The 6,000-nt window shown below is 34.9% G+C and overlaps 1 protein-coding gene across 1 annotated transcript in view; it reads left to right on the top strand.

Annotated features, from left to right (window-relative positions):
• The first annotated feature begins 3,365 nt into the window (after positions 1 to 3,365).
• Positions 3,366 to 6,000, top strand: part of LOC132701521 (acetylcholine receptor subunit alpha-like) — an 87,246-nt gene continuing 84,611 nt past the window's right edge. The window contains exon 1 of the mRNA XM_060669505.1: positions 3,366 to 3,553. The gene's annotated coding sequence lies outside the window, so the exon portion shown is untranslated. The remainder of the gene's footprint in view (positions 3,554 to 6,000) is intronic.

Genomic DNA, 6,000 nt, shown 5'->3' with positions numbered 1-6,000 from the left:
AATTTTTGCAAATGGAATGATGTTCTCTGAAGATTTGCGATCAGCACATTAAAGGCGTATATTCTGGTTTAGGTATTAGATTCGTGTTCTCGTGCTATATTCGAAATTTAATCCTGTTTCAAATGGAGGACCTTTTTCTATAGAACCCTATAGTTATATATTATAAGGGGTGTTTTTTTTCGATGTATAGAACTTTAAGTTGCAATAAAACAACGATGGATTATTCGATTGACATGAATTTTATTTGTCCGAAAGATAATCTTGTGGCATTACATTTTAAATATGATTTCTGGCATATGACCGCCACGGCTGGCGCGGATGTAGTCCAATCTGGACGTCCAATTTTCGATGACTTTTTCCAATATTTGTGGCCGTATATCGGCAATGACACTTCGAATGTTGTCTTCCAAATGGTCAAGCGTTTGTGGCTTATCCGCATAGACCAATGACTTTACATAGTCCCACAGAAAGTAGTCTAGCGGTGTTAAATCACAAGATCTTGGAGGCCAATTCACAGGTCCAAAACGTGAAATTAGGCGGTCACCAAATGTGTCTTTTAATAAATCGATTGTGGCACGAGCTGTGTGACATGTTGCGTCGTCTTGTTGAAACTACATCTCCTGGACATAATGGATATTCAATTCAATAATGAAAGTGTTAGTAATCATAGCTCTATACCGATCACCATTGACTGTAACGTTCTGGCCATCATCGTTTTTGAAGAAGTACGGACCAATGTTTCCACCAGCCCATAAAGCGCACCAAACAGTCAGTTTTTCTGGATGTAACGGTGTTTCGACATACACTTGAGGATTTGCTTCGCTCCAAATTCGACGAATCTACGCCTTACTTGATGATCGTTTGGCTTCAATTCTTGCACGAGTTGGATTTTGTAAGCACGTAAACCAAGATCCTTCCGCAAAATCTTCCATAAAGTGGATGGACACAGATCCACTTCCTGTGCTCGATGGCGGATGGACTCATTCGGGTCTTCCTCAATGCTACGCTCTACAGCAGCAATAGCTTCTTCTTTACGCACCGTACGGCGTCTCTAGGGATGCGAGTTATCAATAAGAGTAAACGTGGTGCGAAAACGTTCCATGGTTAATCGAATTAACTGCTCTGATGAACGATTTTGTCAACGATAAAATGGACGTAGTGCGCGATACGTATTCCGCACAGAACCATTATTTTTGAAATAAAATTGCACTATTGGCAAGCGTTGCTCAGGCGTGAGTCTGTTCATGATGAATTGCCAAACCAAACTGAGAATAAATCACTTGACAGCTGTTAAATCGGTAACCATCTTGAACAGTAATGCCAACTTAAAGTTCTATACATCGAAAAAACACCCATTATATATAATTGACTATTTTGTAACAAATCATACACTCATAAGAATATCATAGAAAAAACTTCTTATCTTATTGGCACAAACAAGAGAAAATGATCGCTTTGGAAAACTAGTCCGAAAATATTTATTTTGAACCAATTGTAAGTACCAATATGTATTGAATCTAGTTATAGCCGGAAAAGAATTTCCAGATCTAGAAAATATTATATTAACTTATTGTGGAATCAAATAAATTGCATAATAGAATGAAACTTTTATTTACTTTTATCTGTTTACAAATCCAAAATTTTTTTTTAAATATTTTGCTTATAAATTCCTAAAAAGTTAAACTTCCTCAACGATTACGCCGAATTACTCACGTAAGTGTAGTAACCAACGAAAATAACGATGTTTCCCATTGTCACACGATCCGCCACTGCGAATGAGAAACGTGAACTTGGAAGCTGAAGAACGTGCTTCGGAGAAAGCTTTTAATATGTAGATTCCATCATTGTCCATGTAATATATCATCTCGGTTCTCCGTGTCAGATCGATAGCGTAGTTTTCTAATTTCTTGGCCGAGTGCCACTTTTATCCGGACTTATATTCGGAATATTTTGTCATTAGGGCCGAGCAGAATGCGAAATCAAGGTAAAGTTGCTGAATTTATCGAACAATAGGTCATTACTTATGCGCTCAAATACGAATACCAATTCGTAGGGGCCGAAAAATTCCAATGCACATTTGCATTTTCCAATTAAAATATCACATTATCTAAAACTTTAAATCTCGACCTTTATGGGTTAGGCACGGAATATTATTATGAAAGAATGGAATAAATGAATTTGTTTAGGATATTTCCTTTTAAGAAGACCCTTACGAGTTAGTTCAAAATACATATTTAAATATTTTGTAGTTATAAACTTGCTTTAATGGTATTTATACAATTTTATACCTAATTAATATTTGAATACATTTGTATACTTAGAAGTAAGGTTTTAAAAAAATAAAATAATTGATAATCAGCATTTGTGAAAAAGAAGTTGAACTTTCTACCTCGATTCATATTACAGGAAACACTCAAACAAAATAGAAGTTACTTACGAGACTGCTTTTATATTAAATAATAATTCATTAGCCTCATTCTTTGTTTCAACATAATTGTTGTCATTAGTTATAGACGCACAGAAACCTCAAATAGAATTTCATGCTTACAATACTCATGAATTAGGTGAAGAGCGGATACAAATGAACAAGTTTTTTACTACCACAACTGCGCATTTCTTTAATAGCTGATATAGTAGCAGTAATATACTAGTACTGTAAAAAATTGTTGAATTAAGAACTGTCAGCGGCCATATTCGTTGTTGAATGCCGCTAAGCCTTTTGGTTGAAAACCAGATTTCAAGTTACCGCCCATGCGCATATTAAAACATATGCTTGTATTTTATATTTGCGCTTGAATTACCGTTTATATATTATATTATTCATATCTATTTCCGATGTATTTTCTGCTCACTTTTATGGCGTTAGATATGAAGATATAGTGACAAGAAACGCTACATTTATTTTTTGGTGCTCCAGTTTCATCAACTGAAAAAAATTCTTTCGTATTACCGTGTTTTCTGATAGTAAAACCCCTCACGAAAAATACAATATTAAAGGGACCGAATTTTGATCGAATTGCCGAATTTTTCAGTACCCTAAGTCATCTGACACACTGTGTCACACAAAAATGCCGCGACCAATTGCGAATCTCACGCGAAAATAAAGACCAAACAACCTATCAAGCGAGCGGACAGCCCGTATAAAAGATGACCGGGTTAGCGTAATAATTTGCCGATCATTCCTATTGTATCTGAGAACATTCAAGCCCATTCCTCAGCTTCTGTTTTCCTGCTGCCGTCGACAGCATCGCGGGAGCAGACCTGCTGGGACCTACGCCCTACGCCTGCGTGTGTCCGTAACAGCCCCAAACATTGGCTTCGGCGGTAAATTGGGGCAGTTCGCGATCGCCGTCTCTGGATAGGGACGTGGGAATTGCTGCGTTCGAAGCCGCTGCTCAGGTGACGGGACGACGTGACGACGAACGCCGACTTCCATTCGAATTCAGGAACAATAAATGAAACTTTTTAAGATTTAATCGCAGGAGGATTTTAAATGTCCCAGGCTGTCGGTAGTGCTTGGTTCTTCGGTGTGTTCAAGTGCTCATCGGCGACGGTAAATATGTAAACTTTAGCAAATATTCTAAATGTTTTAAGAAGTATCGAAGTTTGTATTAATGAAAAAAATTAGCGACTGTAGATATTTTCTATTGAAACAAAATGTCCGAGCTAATTCAAAATCGAAAATTTGATAAATGCTTAAACGAAAAGAGGAAGATCTCTTGGTACACCAAGTCACGCAAAGTCAAGGGCTTTATAAACGCGTTTTCGCGTTTTGACGCGGTTTGGGTATTTATTTTGTTGCTTGCTCGACTTAACTCAACCCTTCTGGAATGTCTTCATCCGAAGGTGTTACGTGTGCGTTGGAGCATCGATTATCCAATGCACGGCGGCCTTTTTTCCGAGAATTAGTGGTAAAAACTTTTAAAGAACACCTTGCGACCCGCTAGCTCAGTAAAAGCAAATTTTTTTAGTTTTCGGTATCAGGGGCAATCACTAAACCTTTTGGGAGACATTGAAAGTTGCAAAGTAAAAACACCCACAAATGAAACTTGTATGCTCGAAATGGAAATAAATTGACGTCAAACAGTTTTCTACATTTTTATAAAGAAAAATGAATGATATTATTATCCACCGCTTGGAGATCTTTTGCAACACTTTTTGAGTTAAACTGATAACTTCCTCATATCTACTAAGCATTCTGTAGCACTCATGGGTACTGAACAAAGAGCGTGATCACTTAAGTGTAAGTGCCTTTTTATAATAATTTATTATTACATTATTTTGGAATATTATTCATTAATTTTTACATCAAAACAAAATTATTTAAAAAAAAGATTTTCTCATCTTGAATAAAAAGAAATTTATATTTCCATTAGTATTAATAATTTTTTATGTTGTTAACATGAATTGTTTCGAAATTGTACGACGTTTTTAATATCATTTGAATGAACATAAAGGTTTGATTGCCTAAAATATTAAAAATCCAAGGTAATCTTTTAATGGTGCTTTAATTTTATCAAAATTGCCGCACGTTAATTTGATTTGTATTAATTTATAAATATGTTTAACAAAATATTATTTAGAAGCAATGCTTTCGTATTTGGGCAAAAATTTTGAATATAAACAACATATGCCAATACCACTTTGCTGAATAAAAAAAACCGGTACTTTAGTCTTGTACTAAGTTTGTTTTGTTTTATGACCTAAAATGAAATGGATAAAAACAAAGTAACAAAAGTATTTTTTTAAAATTGAACTTTGGGAATGGTGAAGTGCCGTATTAAATGCTGAATGAATAACTCGTTATTAATAATCTGGAACATTAACAACATTTTTCAAAATAATATATTATGTAATATAATATATATCAACTTTCCACAATAATTGTATTTTCGTGGAAAAACAGATTAAAAAATCTCATACGTTGTACTCTTAAGTGTATATTAAGTATACTAAAATAATTATTAATTAAATACCTAATAAACAAAGTCGAAAACTGTTTGATCAAACTCCTGAAAAGCAGCGACAGTGACCCTTCCTTGGTTTTAAAACTCAAACTTAAATCTCTTAATTTAAGTGTTCATTTTTACTAGCTTGAATTAAGTGTTAATGTACTATAGTAAAATATCAAACCTAATTTCAAATGCATAGGGTGTCCGATTTGCTTCTTTGTGCCTTCTAAGCTGTTCGCCATTTCTGTGAGCTACATTTTTAAAGCAATATTTCTCTTTCAACGAATTTCTGGAAAATGTGAATTTATATGCCCTTGTGCGACACTTTCGCCGAAGTAAATCTTTTCACTATAATAAGATATAAATCTAATAAATGGCCATATTCCGTACTCAGCAGTAAATGAGGTCATACCTAACTCGTTCGTTATTGTTAGCCATCTCAACAATCCAAGGAACACACTAAAATGATAAACGGATAGAACAAATGCTAGGGCTTATTTGATATAGATTTGACTTTTTGGAAATACTTCCCGACCTGTTCGAACGTCTTTCGCGACTGTATTTTAATTATTCAGATCGCAGCTGTCATTGGTAAGCGACAACTGAAGAAGGTTTCCATCCATGAATGAGGTGAATGTAAAAATTAGTATTATGCTAATGTAATGACTTTTTATAAGATTTCGTAACAATCGCAGGTGCACAATAAACGCCGATAAAATTTGATCCTTGAAGTCGTACATTAATAGTCATCCAAATACAATTTGGAATAAATTTTAACAGCCTTTTTCCTTCCTACGCCTGTCGTAGAAATCCATTTTCTTATTTTGCTACACAAAGGTGAGGCCAGAATCATAAATCTTGGAATCACAAAATAAGTTTAATTGCAAAATTTTTCGTCTCGTGTTCCGGAACAGAAAAAATATCAATCTTTTTCCACGGTCTTTTTAATTGCGGCAAATGAGTGCCAGAAAATGGCAAGAATTTCTTTTCCTGGAGATATAACCCACCCAATAATAGCGGGAGGCTTAAGATAATAAATTGCCAGCAA

This window comes from Cylas formicarius, unplaced genomic scaffold, assembly GCF_029955315.1.
Source record: "Cylas formicarius isolate icCylForm1 unplaced genomic scaffold, icCylForm1.1 PGA_scaffold_4__25_contigs__length_36172078, whole genome shotgun sequence".
Lineage (NCBI taxonomy): Eukaryota > Metazoa > Arthropoda > Insecta > Coleoptera > Brentidae > Cylas > Cylas formicarius.
This window is presented reverse-complemented; position numbering and strand designations above follow the sequence as displayed.